The sequence below is a fragment of the Periplaneta americana genome, chromosome 16, assembly GCF_040183065.1.
Source record: "Periplaneta americana isolate PAMFEO1 chromosome 16, P.americana_PAMFEO1_priV1, whole genome shotgun sequence".
NCBI classification, from domain to species: Eukaryota; Metazoa; Arthropoda; class Insecta; order Blattodea; family Blattidae; genus Periplaneta; species Periplaneta americana.
This window is the reverse complement of record NC_091132.1, coordinates 156,630,642-156,647,484: the sequence shown is the minus strand read 5'-3', so window position 1 is coordinate 156,647,484 and position 16,843 is coordinate 156,630,642. Positions and strand designations below refer to the sequence as shown.

Here is a 16,843-nt window from a genome sequence, read left to right as displayed (position 1 = left end):
GTGGGGTTACAATTACCATGCCTGATAGCGAAAGTAGAAAATCGATGTCGAGGCACTGGTTGGGACTAGTTACCTGTTTGAAGCTTTTCAGGTGTTATCCCTTAATCCATTGAGAGAAAATGCTGCTTAACTTTCGGTGCTAAACCCTAGACACATTTTGCTGTCTTCACTGGGACACTGGATAGCCATTGCATTTGTTGAAATGTTGTAAGATAAACCACGTACAAAATTCACCGAATTCGTGACTAGAAATTGAATTATTCGTTCATAGATAATTTCTGCTATTATATGTAATTAAATAGTTACTCTATAACAGCCATTTTTCACCAGCGTGCCATGGCATACTCAAACGACCTACTGGTTTGCGGCAGAATATGAAACATGGCACAAGTCAAAGTGTATGTGTGCAAGCAGCAGAGAAGAGAATGACTGATCCCCATCTAGAGTAACCAGATTAGGGAAGTGCCAACCTTAAAAAATATCGTATTTTACTTGCTTTTGTGAAATAAAATGTTTCCTGCATTACATATCTTATCAAAAGATATAATAATATTGTATCTTTTCGTATTTCCTAAATATAAAATTAAGAAACCATGTATAATGCCCTAAGTTTGACACTGGTATTGCATTGGTATAATTTCTGTCATTAAATTTTGCATTTCTGTGATAAACGTCAAATAATAATACAAAAGGTGGTCCACATTTATGGAGAAATGGTTAGCACGTCTGGCCGTGAAACCAGGTGGCCCATGTTCGAATCCCAGTCGGGGCAAGTTACTTGGTTAGGTTTTACTGGGGTTTTCCCTCAGCCTCCTTGAGCAAATGCTGGGTAACTTTCGGTGCTGGACCCCGGACTCATTTCACCTGCATTATCATCTTCACCTCATTCAGAAGCTAAATAACCTAAGATGTTAATACAGCGTCGTAAAATTACCTACTTAGATAAAAAGAAATAGAAAAGTTGTGTTGGCTTAATTTCTGATTAACATATATTTTGTTTCTGTTCTCAACGTCTTTTGTACCATGCGCCTTATGACCATTGAGCATATTATAGTTCCTCGTATGTTACTAAAAGTAAGTCATATAAAATTTAAAATATTTTATTTTATATATTAAAGCATATACATTTATCTCATTCATTTGTATTTTATAGTACTTTTTGCCTTCCAAAACCGTCAAAATTCCCCTGCTGTTTTGGAACAACAGATTTAGATTATATGAGTGTGCTGCAGGATTTTATATTACACGTTTGTGTGTCACATGTTGGAAAAGGTTCAAAAACGCAGATCTATAAGGAAAAGAGTTACCTCACGAAAAATCTGCCCCAAGAATTGTCTTTTATTATTTAATACTACTAGGCATAATACGAATTTCGGTGTGCTTTTGTTAATGTAAATTGTGCTATCTCTTTCTTTTGTTTCTTCTGTATTTTTAGGAAGAGCAGAGTGACTTGGACACAGTGAATGAGGAGCCAAGGATGGAACTAACGGCAGAGGAGAACGATAGTTTAGCCGAAAGGTGAGTGTGGTGTGCGAGCCATCACATAGAGAGTTCATTATGTGTGAAGCTCCCGTTTACTTGACTGTCTAGAAGCACCTTCGGAAGAACTGTCTGTCTGAATCATCCAGCAATAATCAGTCATCACATTCACACTCCACTTCCCTTGGTATCTCACCTCCGTAAGTACTGTTCAAGCTTTTCTTCAGGTTGTTCACTAAAAGTGCCTAGATTGTCAGGCAAATAATGTAGATGGACATGCAAGAAGTGATCCCTCACACTCATATCGCAGTCCAAGGTATTGAAACTCTTTATTTGAATTAATATTATTTATTTATAAATTTGGGATCTTTGTTATTCCCACGGAAATAATGAACTACCATTTTGAGTCCATCCCAACTATTTTTCCGCGAACCGCTAATCACTTTTACAAAGTCAATGGGTGACATTAATTTGGCTATTTTGTTTATTTCTGCTTCTTCTTTTTCTTCTCTCTATCCCGTATTAAGCCTGGTGGCCTGTTACGTTCTCACTCCTTCATTTCAGCAGGTGGCCATACTGTCTCACTCATACAAGAAACAGTTTGGTGTTGTTATTAAATAATGCAGAGTTTTTAGCTATAAAGCCATTAACTCTCGTGCTCTCCAATATTTCTCACACATATTGAGTTTGGAGTTGTGCTGACACGAAATCAGCACAGCAGTTTATGATTTTCTAGTTACGGGATAGCCGAGTATTTCTCTGTAAAAGACTGCATATAACTGTACGACTACCCAACGTTCAGTCATGGATGTAGAAAATGTTGCAGTAACTAGGAAATTGTGGTTGTAGGGAAAATCACGATCATATAAAGGAGACAGTTATGTTATTAGTGCCTGAGATGCGTCTTTTAAAAAAAATATTCAGCAGTAACAATGTGTAATAAAGTTAGAAAATTCTATGAAAGACAAACGTATAAATAAGACATAAACATTAATTAAAGGGTGAAGAGTTTTAGATATTATATAATTATGATTTTTGACGTCTGGCATAAAGCTGCAGGTAGAAGAGGGACATCAGGGGAGGTAAGGTTTGAACGCGTGTTGCGCTGGAATGAAATTGAAGAACAGCATGTAAGTGAACAGGATAACGTTGCTGTTTCAGAGGAAAGGGCTGGACATCGCTGTAAATGATTCTGATGTACTTCTTCCTAAAGACTGCGCACTGGACAAAATGATGAAGAAATTATTCCAATTTTGTCCAAGTGCCTGTCAGTAGCTCCCTTGATTAGGGTTCCCAGACATATTGGGAAAAAATACGGGACACGTACCAGATATCACTGAGTAAGTTTAGTATGTGCTTCCATGAATTATGCCAATCTTTCGAAGTGTATGTGTAGTAAAGTTTACTACTCAAACACTTTACTAACTAACTAAGGGCAAGTAAACAAATAGTAAACAAAATTGTTAGGGAGCATATTTAGATTAAGTTTAAGCTTCTTTATATAAGTTGCGTAAGTTATTACAGAAATAGCTAACTACTATATTTTAAATTCAATAAGAATTCTTTTATAATAAATTTATTAGTCATCATAATAGCAATGAATCGAAAATGAGTACATGCGATACAATGATGAAACTAAATTGAGCCTGTTATGTAAGCAACTTGTCAAGTTTGTGTTGAAACAGGTATGCGATAGTCTTCATAGAAGTTACGCAAACTATTCAGCTGACAAGAAAATATTGCAAGAGTAAAGATTAAGCTACATATGGAATGTACCGATTCAGCTATATCAGGCTCATGACTTACAGTATGTCGACAACTGCTCACCTATTTGAAATAATAAGTTATTATATAAAATAAGACCTAGAAATTAAACATAAATACTGGATAAATAGAGGAAGAGGAAAGATTGAATTGCACTTGTTTATTTTAGAGATAAAATTAAAAAAATTATTAAAAATATTTAGAGTAGTAAATTGTGAAAAGGAGCAGATAAATAAGGTTTAAAGTCTTAATGATTTTTGCGATTGGTTTAAACATGCACTAAAACCAGACTTAAGTGCAAATTTGAACCGATAAATTATTGAGATCTGCGACAAATTCATTAGTTTAGGAAATTATTTATTTATTATGTATAACTAGTTATGTATATAGATCATTTTGTTTAATTAAATTCTGCACTTTTGTGAACTAATATCAATAAAACTATCACTATCACTATCACTATTACAGAAATAGCTACAACATGCACTACTCACATGACAATATTCTTATAAATCAATCTGCCTTGGCATTGCAATATTTCTCTGAAGAATTAATTTCACTTAACAATTGTTTATTTTGAAGAATCATGCCATGGAAAGCAACACAGTCCTTAGTGAAGAATGATTTTACAACAATCATTGATTTTACTGTTTTTACAAACAATTTATTTTTCTCATAAGTCCATAGAGCGTTTGTGCGAGAAAATAATCTTTCGACACACGCTTTTGTTCCAGGGATACACATAATGAACTCCACTAGCCTCTTCAAATTTGAGAGGTCTCCTTCAGTACTCTTAAAAAGATCCACCCAGACTTCATCTAATCGTTTGGTGTTGCCATCACTCGCCTTGAGAAATTATAATATTGTTTCATAATAGTTCATCTACACTCACCTGCATTGATGAAGTGCGATGTTCGTAATTTGTAATATACAATAGACCGTGTAACGTTTCCATTTTTTTCTCGGTTTGGAACTCTAAAATACGGGATAGAAAGCTGTCCAGAAGACTTTTCTCGAGACAATGTGATGTATTAGCGATAAACGCCACCAACCCGTATTTTACGGCACATCTGGGAACCCTACTTTTGATAGCAGTTCTATACCACATATAAAATTAAATGGAATTATTATTAATGACATAGACTTTTTTTATTTATATATTTGTTTTTTTATATATTTGTTTTTGTTTATTTATGTCTCATGTATATCTCGTTTCTTTAGGAAGCTGCTCATGAACCAAAATGCATTCAATAGTAACGTATGAAAGTCTTAAATTTTCTACAGACATCTCAAATACTTCTTTCAATTGAGTCTTGAATGCTTTTATGTCGCTGAGTACAACTATATTTATCTTTAAGGCAAAGGAAAAAAATTATTTAGTAAGTCCATATTCTTTTATAATTGTAAATACATTGTTGCAGAGGTTTGAAAGCATTATTACTTGTTTTACGTTTGCAAATAAGAAATACCAAATTAAACATAATACCAAAACAAATTTTATAATAACTATTACAATTTTACTACGTCGTAGTACTTTTGATCATTAAAACGGTACGAAAGGAAGTGTTTCAACCAATCGTAGCTGCTAATCGCTACAATTTTATCACTTCCCTAGCATTTGTTTCTTTGTTTGCCAACATTTCAAACTGCAGATTCTTTACGGTACCATAAAACATCCTTTGCGATCGTTTTCCGCATAGATAGTCAAGTCCACACCTGTGGAGTAACGGTCAGCACGTCTGGTCGATAACCAGGTGGCCCGGGTTCGAATCCCGGTCGGGGCAAGTTACCTGGTTGAGGTTTTTTCCGGTGTTTTCCCTCAACCCAATACAAGCAAATGCTCGGTAACTTTCGGTGCTGGACCCCTGACTCATTTCACCGGCATTATCACCTTCTTATCATTCAGACACTAAATAACCTAGATGTTGATACAGCCTCGTAAAATAACCCAATAAAAAAATAGTCAACTGAAAATGGTGGCTCCGTTCAAACATTTTGGAAAAGCTAACATTGTATTATATAATTTCTATAACTGTAAATTTAATTTTCGTTCCTATTTTATTTTATTTTATATTATCTTATAGGGCTATTAATATTATATCTGAACTGCGACCGAACACGAGCGCTGCTCATTCGGTCTCAAATTTTGTTAATACTACTGTGTCTCCTTTCTTATATTGTTTGTATTATTTTATTTCTATTTCTCTTGTTTGTTTGTAATTATATTCTGTATTCTGTATATTTAAATTTAAATAAATTACTTACATACTTACAAATGGCTTTTAAGGAACCCGAAGGTTCATTGCCGCCCTCACATAAGCCCACCATCGGTCCCTATCCTGTGCAAGATTAATCCAGTCTCTATCATCATATCCCACCTCCCTCAAATCCATTTTAATATTATCCTCCCATCTACGTCTCGGCCTCCCTAAAGGTCTTTTTCTCTGTGGTCTCCCAACTAACACTCTATATGAATTTCTGGATTCGCCCATACGTGCTACATGCCCTGCCCATCTCAAACGTCTGGATTTAATGTTCCTAATTATGTCAGGTGAAGAATACAATGCGTGCAGTTCTGCGTTCTGTAACTTTCTCCATTCTCCTGTAACTTCATCCCACTTAGCCCCAAATATTTTCCTAAGCAGCTTCTCAACCGAATAATAACACGCATTTCCCATTGCTATTTGGGAAAAGGAAATTGTACCAGAACAATGGAAGGAGTCCATAATTGTACCTATTTTTAAAAAGGGGGACAAAACCAACTGTGGTAACTTTCGAGGAATATCACTTTTGTTGACGTCGTACAAAATTTTGTCCAATATCCTTTTGAGAAGATTAACTCCGTACGTAGATGAAATTATTGGGGATCATCAGTGCGGTTTTCGGCATAATAGATCGACTATTGATCAGATTTTTTGTATTCGACAGATAATGGAGAAAAAATGGGAGTATAAGGGTACAGTACATCAGTTATTCATGGACTTCAAAAAGGCATATGACTCGGTTAAGAGGGAATTATTTTATGATATTATTATTGAATTTGGTATTCCCAAAAAACTAGTTCGATTAATTAATATGTGTCTCAGTGAAATTTAAATAAATAAATATATAAATAAATAAAGTGAAATAGAATTTTAGTAAGTCAAAATCGTATTGTATCACAGTGCGATATTTCTCCTAATCTTTATATACTTTCTTCTAATCCTGTAATAGTCAATTAAATCCCACGAGATTTGATTTTCTCTACATAAATCAAAACCTCTAGTGAGATTACTGTTGATAATAATTACTTACTACGAAATGGAATCAGTAAAGTTCCAATGCCACATTTTAAAGTGACTAACTTAACAGACTTAAACAATTTATAGGTGGTGATTCATGAGGATTTACCTTCCTATACGGATCTTATTTCTGAAGACATTTTGAGCAAAAGCTGTCATATAAACATAGTTCCAACTCTCAATATGTTCAGAGTTACACTAATTTAAACTTGTTTGTATTTAAAGGACTAATAGAAATAGAGAATGGACCATTCAGAAGTATCATTTCTTTAATTGGCAAGTATTATGAGGCTGTAAATGTGCTGAGAACTCTTTAGTTGCTTCGTACAGACATCTTTTCCTATTTTTAACTAGAGAATTACATTATTATTACACATATATGACAACAATTATTACAAATCACACCACTTTCACCGACTTAATTATTTGCAGTTCAATTTTCGTCCTAATTTACAGTCTTCGAGAGTTCACAACACATTTAGAAAAATTTCGCCGTCCACTTGAGTACACTTGGCCGCACACTTCTTGTGAATGGCACTCATCGCTCTACGTAACTGCATACGGCTATCTTTGAATTCCGTAGCGCTCGCACTGGCTGCTAACTGCACGCTGACCAAGATCACGCGTTTACAGCAATGCGTTCCAAGAACGAAACGTAACTCTGTATATAATGAGAATAGCACTAATGTTTATATGATATTTTTTTGTTCAGAATGTCTTTAGAAATAAGTTTCGTAAAGGATGGTAAATCCTCGTGAATCATTCAGTATATCACAAGAATAAGGGATAGAAAAACTTACAGCACATTTGCAATACCGGATTTCAAAATAATCTCAGAAAATAGCACGCTCGTGTCGAGAGAAAATAAAGCAAAGTCAGGTGAGTTTGGACAGAAATGTTTATTAAGACTAAAAACCAACTAAGTGTTGACTAACGTTGTGTAATCCTTATAACATTTATTGTACAGGTGAAGTCCAAATTGTTGACAATTTTGATTCTTGCAACATTAGTAATAGTGTATTTACAAGGATGCATCTCTGAAGACGATATACCTCCTGCTGAAATGTGTTCGTTTCGATATGAAGGTGCAATAATTGTATGCATATATGTTGCAACTATTTAAAGACTCATAGTACCTTTCCTTTACAGGATTGCAGCCACCAACGAGAGGACTGGACCAACAGTGCTGGACGGTATTGCAGTTGAGAATGAGACTGTGTGTGAAATTCCCAAGAATTCAGGTTCCTCGGGCAAACCTGTGCGGACTCTTGAAGATGAGAAGCAGTTGGAATTTGAATTGCCTAAATTATGTTTCTCGAATTTGGCAAAACTGAAGAAGAAACCTTTCAAATGCGATGTTTGTGGTAAGTGTTTTTCAAAGACAAGTTACTTAAAAACGCATGAAATTACGCACATTGAACAGAAACCTTTCAAATGCGATGTTTGTGGTAAGTGTTTCTGTGTATTGAGTACCTTAAAAGCCCATCTTGTCCGGCATACAGGCGAAAAACATTTCAAGTGTGTTTTTTGTGGTAAGTGTTTCTCGTTTTCGAGTAGCCTAAGTAAACATAAACGCCTACACACAGGCGACCAACCTTTCAAATGTGATGTTTGTGGTAAGTGTTTCCACGTGCCAAGTAGCCAAAAAATCCATGAACGCCGGCACACTGGCGAGAAACCTTTCAACTGTGTTATTTGTGGTAAGTGTTTCTCGGTTTCGAGTAGCCTAAAAGCCCATGTACGCCAGCACAAAGGCGAGACACGTTTCAAATGTGTAATTTGTGGTAACTGCTTCTCCGCTTCTAGTAAACTGAAAGAGCATGAACGCCGGCACACAGGCGAGAAACCTTTCAAATGTGATGTTTGTGGTAAGTCCTTCTCGGTGTCAAGTACACTAAAAAAACATGAACGCAGTCACACAGGCGAGAAGCCTTTCAAGTGTGGTTTTTGTGGCAAGTGCTTCTCGGATTCGAGTAATCTAAAAAACCATGAACGCCGTCACACAGGCGAGAAACCTTTCAAGTGTAGTTTTTGTGGTAAGTGTTTCTCGTTCTCGAGTAGTTTAAGAAATCATAAACGCCTACACCCAAGCGACTAACATTTGCAGTGTGATGTTTGACGTGTTACCTGGATTCGACGAGCTTAAGGAAACACTAACCCCGGTACACACAGGAGAAAAATTTCAAACAATGTGATTATGGTGTTTTCCGCATTCAGTGAGCCTAAGGAATCAAGAACGGCGACACCGAGGCGAGAAACCTTTCAAATGGTGGTATGTCTCGGATTCGAGGAAGCTAAGGAACCACGAATGCCTGCTTACAGGCGAGATTCCTTTTCAAATGCAATGTTTGTGGTAAGTGTTTTTCGGTTTAGAGAGGTTTAAAAAAAAATCATTAACGCCGGCATACACGCGAGAAGCCTTTCAAGTGTGATCTTTGTTTTAAGTGCTTCCCGGATTCCAGTAACCCCAATAAACATGAACGTCGGCACACAGTACAGATATACAAAAACCTTTTAAATACGTTTATAATACCATGAACTCCGTCAAAGAGGCGGGAAAACTTTATATTCCCGTGTTCGTTTTGAGTGAATCTGAGCCGAATACTCTGAAAAGCCATGATCCCTTGCACACATGCGAGACGCCTTCTAAATGTGTTTTGCTGGAAGACATAGTTCAAGTACTCATGTGCTTAAGCTTACGAGCAAGAAATGGTTCTTATGAGGTTTTTGTGGTAAATCTTCTCGCGGTCGTGTAGCTTAATATCCCATCAACGGCTATACGCCAGGAGACTTTCTATTCTTATATCTTTGAGACGTGTTTCTTTGTAAACACTATTTTAAAAATACTTTTCAGAAATGCTGACGACAAATTTGGTAATGCTACGAATGTCGGATGTGTTTTTCTCATTCTTGTAGCCTAAAACTTCATGGACGCTACTATAGCCTAAAAAACGTATATACGCTACTACAGCTGAAAAAAAATATATATACAGGTGATTAAAAAATACGAGGCATAATTTCAGATATGTATTTCCCACACGTAGACAATCAAAATAGTTCATTACAACATGTGTCCGGAAATGCTTTATTTCCGAGTTATGGCCTTCACAACATTGAAATTCACTGGAACGTTTTTCTTTCCGCAGGTCGTTGCCGTCAATGGAGACATTAAGAGGGCACTCTGACAGTTCATTCCGAGGCGAAGGTTACATTCAGTGTTGTGTAGGCGTTAGACTGTGCGACATGTATTCATATCAAGAGCTGGCAGAGATACACTTCACGTACGTAAGGCGGACGGCAATGCTGCGCTGGCTCGTCGTTTGTACCAGGAGAGGTACCCACAGCGACAATGTCCAGATCGGAAGACATTTGTACGTCTCCATTACCGTCTGTGCGAGTATGGAAAATTTAACTCTCCTGGTTTGGGAAGGGGACGACCAAGATCTACAACTCCAGAAGTACAGGAGGAGATTCTGGAGGCTGTGAACATGACTCCTCCTATCAGCACACGAAGGTTAGCGTTGCAAGTCAATGTTCCTCATACGACTGTCTGGAGACTGTTGAAAGAGTATCAATTGTATCCTTATCATTTGCAACGTGTACAGGCCCTGTCACCAGCAGATTACCCTGCACGAGTTAGGTTCTGTCAGTGGTTCTTGCAGCAGTGTGGTGTAAATCCGAACTTTCCTGCCTTAGTATTATTTACAGATGAAGCACAGTTCACACGAGATGGCATAACAAATTTCCACAGTCAGCATGTATGAAAACCCACGTGCAACTGTTCCATCTCATCACCAGGTGCGGTTCTCCCTCAACATGTGGGCCGGTATCATTGGTGATCGATTAGTTGGACCCCATGTACTTGTAAACAGACTTACGGGGCAGGCGTACACAAACTTCCTGGAAAACACCATACCTCATGTTTTAGAAGACACTCCACTGATCAATCGTCAACACATTCACTTCTTGCATTATGGCGCTCCTGCACACTTCAATCGTACGGCTCACTGGTACTTGGATCGAAGGTTTCCTGATCGATGAATAGGTAGAGGTGGCCCAATTGCTTGGCCTCCACGCTCACCTGATCTGAATTGTCTCCGGTGCCTGATTTGGAATCCCTTCGGAATCGAATTGTGGCATGTTCTGAGGACATATGCAATATTCCTGGAGTTTGGGATCATGTTCGCAGGTCAGTGAGACATCGATGTGAGGTCTGTATTCAAGCAGGAGGTGGACATTTTGAACATCTTCTGTAATGACAACGACCTGCGGAAAGAAAAACGTTCCGGTGAATTTCAATGTTGTGAAGGCCATAACTCGGAAATGAAGCATTTCCTTACACATGTTGTAATGAACTATTTTGATTGTCTACATGTGGGAAATACATACCTGAAATTATGCCCCGTTTTTTTAAACACCCTGCATATTGAAGGTCAGCATTCGCAGCTAACGAGAAACTTGCCTAAACTTGAATGTTGATTCACTCTATTGCCATCTTAAATCCATTGTCTCGTAGTATTTTATCAATGAGGCAGTAAAATGATATCTTCTTCATCCATCGTGTCTAACTAATTATGAAATTGAACAGAATCACAGTCCACACCTGTGGAGTAACGGTCAGCGCGTCTGGCTGTGAAACCAGGTGGCCCGTGTTCGAATCCCGGTCGGGGCAAGTTATCTGGTTGAGGTTTTTTCCGGGGTTTTCCCTCAACCCAATACGAGCAAATGCTGGATAACTTTCGGTGTTGGACCCCGGACTCATTTCACCGGCATTATCACCTTCATATCATTCAGACGCTAAATAACCTGAGATGTTGATACAGCGTCGTAAAATAACCCAATAAAAAAAACAGAATCACTTTCAGTATTTTGTTATGTGTATCTAACCAGACCACCACGTGATTTGAATGCTTAAATATTCTTTGTCATAAATTTTGTAGTTGGGTAATCTGCGTTTATGTTGCCTGGCTTTACTCATTAGAGTCCGCCATTGTTGAGTTATGCACAAGTAACATCAGAATATATATAGTATCGACTTCACATATCATTTTAGGCATACCGATCGATATCCACTGTCTTTTCCATTCTTCGTTCATCGTGAGTGAAAAACCATTTTTGTAGTCATACAATGTACTTGTAAAACATTTATTAATCTATCCATACATTTACATACTTATCATGTTATTTCTGATTTGTAATCATCCCTGGTCATGAAAGATATGAAATATCAAACAGGGTGGAATGACATTTGGTGCTAGAAGACTAATGGCTGGTTGCAGCAACCTTCAGTAAATCAGTCCAAAGGAAACATTAACTACTGAACATTAAAATATTTAACAAATCACTTAAATACGACCTCCTCACCAACCAAATTATGTTAACATTTAATGAACAGTAAGAATGGGTTATTACGGATAAATAAGTGCGATCTATAAATTATTCATAACTATATCAGAACATTTCTCTACGACACCAAACTCTACCATATCGCAAATCGTGTACAGTATTAGAAAACAGTTTTGTTATGTCACTTCTTAGTGGAAGTGTTAAAATTCTGACCGCGATTTACAGGAGTATTTTTATATGTGCGCTGTCTCCATAGACTTCAAACCGAGCAGCTATATGTGCCATGTCGCGCTTATTACGTCACGGCTCTCCTATGGAGCAGTCAATAGTGAGCTGACTTGTCATCCCTGGGACCCGAGTTCGATTCTCTGTGTTAACTTTTTGTTATTAACATAACTAATTTTTATACATGATACCTTTCTTCATTTTTCTTTTTTTTTGTATGGAACGAATTATATCCCAACTCTGGCTCCACGAGAAGAATTAAAAACTCTCTTGAGAGATCAATTTTTCTCCGGAAATAACACAAAATATAAAAAACAAATTAAAGAAAAATAAAAAAAACACTCATGTGGATTATAGCAAAGCATTTGACTCTGTTGACATGGATCTACTATTAACTAAACTTCGAATGTTAAATTTTTCTGACAGCGTTATCACCTGGATGCACTCCTACCTCACTGGCCGCCAGCAGCGCGTTGTCTTTAATAATCGTTTCTCCTCCTCGCAGACAGTAGAGTCAGGATTTCCCCAGGGTTCGGTATTGGGTCCATTGCTTTTCTCTCTCTATATTAACGATATCGCCAAGTCATTTAAATATTGCAGATATCATATTTATGCAGATGACGTTCAATTATAAATTTCTGCCAGTCAGTCGACCTGGTTGGCAAGTTGGTATAGCGCTGGCCATCTATGCCCAAGGTTGCGGGTTCGATCCCGGGCCAGGTCGATGGCATTTAAGTGTGCTTAAATGTGACAGGCTCATGTCAGTAGATTTACTGGCATGTAAAAGAACTCCTGCGGGACAAAATTCCGGCACATCCGGCGACGCTGATATAACCACTGCAGTTGCGAGCGTCGTTAAATAAAACAACATTTTCTGCCAGTCCTGATAGACTAAGTGACTGTATTAATAGACTCAATAAAGATCTCGAATCCGTTTCATCTTGGTCTCAATAATTCGGACTTATCTTAGATACAGATAAATCACAGGCCATCTTATTTTCGAATAAAAGATTAATCCCCGATATTAATAAGATGAACCTTCCTCCTGTGACTCTGAATAAAGCGATGATTCCATTCAGTTCAACTGTAAAAAACCAGGGAGTTCATTTTGAATCTAACCTTACCTGGGACACGCATATCAAACACACATGCACGAAAGTATTTTCCACTCTTCACTCATTAAAAATATTGTACCACTATCTAGCTAAATTAAAGCAGACGCTTGTACAGACTCTCATTATGCCTCATTTCGATTATTGTGACGCTTTATTCAGTGATCTCAGGGTGGATTTATCTCAGAAACTGCAACGTGTTCATAATGCGTGTGTTCGTTTCATTTGTAATGTCCGCTACTACGACCACATTTCGCCTTCTTTCGATAAATTATTGTGGCTCAGGTTAAATGAGAGAAGAAAGTTACATTCCCTTTCTCTCTTATACCGAATTTTGCACACCTCTACACCCTCTTACTTATCTGTCCGATTCCACAGTCTTTCTCGGTATCATAACTTAAACACTCGGTCACAATGTGATAAGACTCTAGAAATACCACTGCACACATCATCTCTTTATTCTTCGTCTTTCACTGTTGCTACTTCTCGTCATTGGAATTCTCTGCCGCCTGAAGTCAAGGGCTGCCGAATTTTAATTTCCTTTCAATGTAAATTAGAAAAATATATTATGATGAGTTGCCAGACATAACGTGTTGCAAATGTGTTCCACTGTATTTATTTTTATTTTATTATTATTATTTTTTGTTTCTTATTTTTATTATCTAACTTCTGTTTATTTATCACTTAATGCCAATATGTATCCCACTATGTTGTTGTTTTTTGTTATTAATCAATTTTTTTGTGTACATTTTATTCAATTGTCGGTTTCTAGTTTAATTATGTAAATCCTACTTAATTGTAATCTAATACTAATATTATACTAATGTGTTTATTTTTATTTTTACTGTGTACATTTTTCTTTTTTTTATAATGAATTATTGGCTTCTGTTTTTATGTGATTCGTATTTGATTCTAACAAATAAATATGTATTTCACTATGTTTATTTTTATTTTATGAGGTAAATTTTATGTAACTACCTCTTTTGATCTCATTATGTATCAGTATGTAATTACTTAGTTCCGATCAAGTTTTATGTTCAACTATGTAAGCAAGTTTTAATCCTAGTTGAGTGTAAGATAAGGCCTTACGGCCTTAACTCTGCCAGGTTAAATAAAGCCATAATAATAATAATAATAATAATAATAATAATAATAATAATAATAATAATAATTATTATTATTATTATTATTATTATTATTATTATTATTATTATTATTATTAATAGGCTACTTCGTCCACATGCCAACGACGTCTATCACTGCCTGGCATTTTCGGGGCATTGGTTCCAGGGTCATTCCACAGTAAGTGGTCCTGTGTCTAACACTGTATTTTATTATTGTTTATTCAGTAAATAATAATATTGCATTGAGCTAATATGAAATTAGTAGCAGATTTTGAACTGGATAAAACTAAAAAAGTAGGACATGAATATATTTATTAGTTTTAGATACATAACATTCTGAATGTCCTGTGACTAACGAAACTTACTGTGGAACGACCCTCCACCAGATCGCGGAAATAGTTCTGGTCCTGAGCGAAGTCTTCCCGTGTAGCCAGAACTTGATCCCACAACTGATCTCGATTTTGAGCTGGGTTGTCTCGATATTTGTCAATTCTCCTATTTTTCATACCTTTCCTTGAACTGTCTTTGAATATTTATGGCGGTGTGCGCGGAGTGTATATCCTTCTGGAAAATTAAATTTCCCTCGGAAAAAAACTAGTATAAATTTCATGAATCCAGTTCTTTCACTTCTGTTTTAAAGCCAGTGCAAACATATGTTATCGCTACCTATAATATAATTCTCATAAATGAAAGTTAATATACCAATTACGTTCTGTTATTATTGAATGCATATTATGTATTTATTTACTTAATTTCTTAGGTATGTAGCTATAATAACCACTTTCATGTGTTAAAGTAAAAACTCATTTGTTTGTTACCTAGTTGACTAGTTTCAGCTTAGCATCAGCCGTTGTTGTGATATTCTAACTTATGATCAGTTTCTTCTAAAATTTTGAGTACCACGATCTTCGTGACGCGGTATCATTCGTGAATTTTTGTGTCATTCAAATTTTCAAAATCATCGTTTCTTAAATAGTTAGCATTATCTCCATCTGATCTTTAATTTTCGAGCAGTTCCAGATATAACAATTCTGCGTCGAAACGTTCCGTCATTTTACATTGCATCTAATGAACCATTAAAAATTTAAACACAGAAATTTCTGTCACTAAATTTAATGATAGCTTTACTGGCTCGTTAGGTTAAAGACGCTTCGTGAGATATAAAAATGATTTAATAAACCAGTAATTAAATTAATGAATCTTCACAACCTTAGTGAAGCTTAGTGGAACTGCCCTAAGAAATATAGCGGGGTATGTGAACTATACTGGACCATGTATGAGTGGAACAGAATGAATTAATATGAATTTAAAAAGATATTATTTTGTTCAAATTTTAAATGCAAAAACTTATTCATTCAAGAATAAACTTTCCTGAAAATACTATTTTTTTTAATGCTTCAGTAAACATTTTATGCGTGAACCATTATTCTGTCAAATGCCTTATGTTTGAAATTATATCGTATGAGAATTTTATAAAAAAAAAATATGTTTATTTTCATCCTTTATGTAATCCGTCACATCTTGCAAGTCCCTCTCTTTCTGGCTGATACTTTGCTGATGTAAATGAAGGCTGTAGAGATGGAGCAATTGTGTTCAAATTCGCGTTCTTGCTGAAAACACCACTCTCGGTCCACTGTTCAAATCTGGTAAGTTGTCCGAGTGATCAGTACGGTTAGCTATCCTTCGTTATTCTTGTCCACTGTGTTTTCGAAATCTGATATGTAGTTGTTGCAAGAGTGTCTTGAGAAGCACTTTTTTAAGTCATAGGGCTCAGATGAGTTAAATATTTGCTTCATACGTAAGGTCTCTTTTTTTGTGAAACACTAATTATGTTCATTAGATCTAATGATGCTTGACAGTTGGACTTAATCTTGCGATTTTCGTTTTGTCCAAAATTAGGTCAAGACTTAATGAAGAGACATCTGAAACAAGTTAATTTTGGCCATTTTCAGCAATAAATCCCTTAGCTATGAGGTAAAAGCATAAGAATAATAACATCCTATTTTCTATACATACTGATTATAGACCTTTGTATGTACTAACGATTTGACAAGTCCGTTAAATGTGCAATTCGTGTATTAATGGAAACTATTCACTTGCGATTGTTAATTCAAATTTCAACGAAATGAATAACTTGTTTGTATTCTTATTACTGACACGTGAATTTCTTTCCGAGGAGACCACACAGAACCCTGTTCTTTCTTCCTCTCTTCTGATTGCATTACCGCATAATAACTCATATTGTAACATTATCTCGATGAAAAAGAGACTGTATTGTTTACAAAACTCCTTAGACATTGAATGAAGCATTGCTTGGTAACAGCACGTAATCGTATCTGACAACAGTGATATTCCTAGCTAGGTCTTTGGATGCGATTTAGGATTACTTTCAGATTCCGTTTTATTTCACCGTTCTGTATTAAAATAACAGCTGTTACATAGCATACTTTAAGTGCAGTGCCCAACCTTTTTTGATTGACAACACACTTTACTGAATGCCACGATATCCCGA

At 36.2% G+C, this 16,843-nt stretch overlaps 1 protein-coding gene across 1 annotated transcript in view; it reads left to right on the top strand.

Annotated features, from left to right (window-relative positions):
- LOC138691521 (zinc finger protein ZFP2-like) overlaps positions 1–5,481 on the top strand; it is a 39,799-nt gene extending 34,318 nt beyond the window's left edge. Inside the window, exon 7 of the transcript XR_011329894.1 lies at positions 1,436–5,481. The gene's annotated coding sequence lies outside the window, so the exon portion shown is untranslated. The remainder of the gene's footprint in view (positions 1–1,435) is intronic.
- Positions 5,482–16,843: the final 11,362 nt, after the last annotated feature.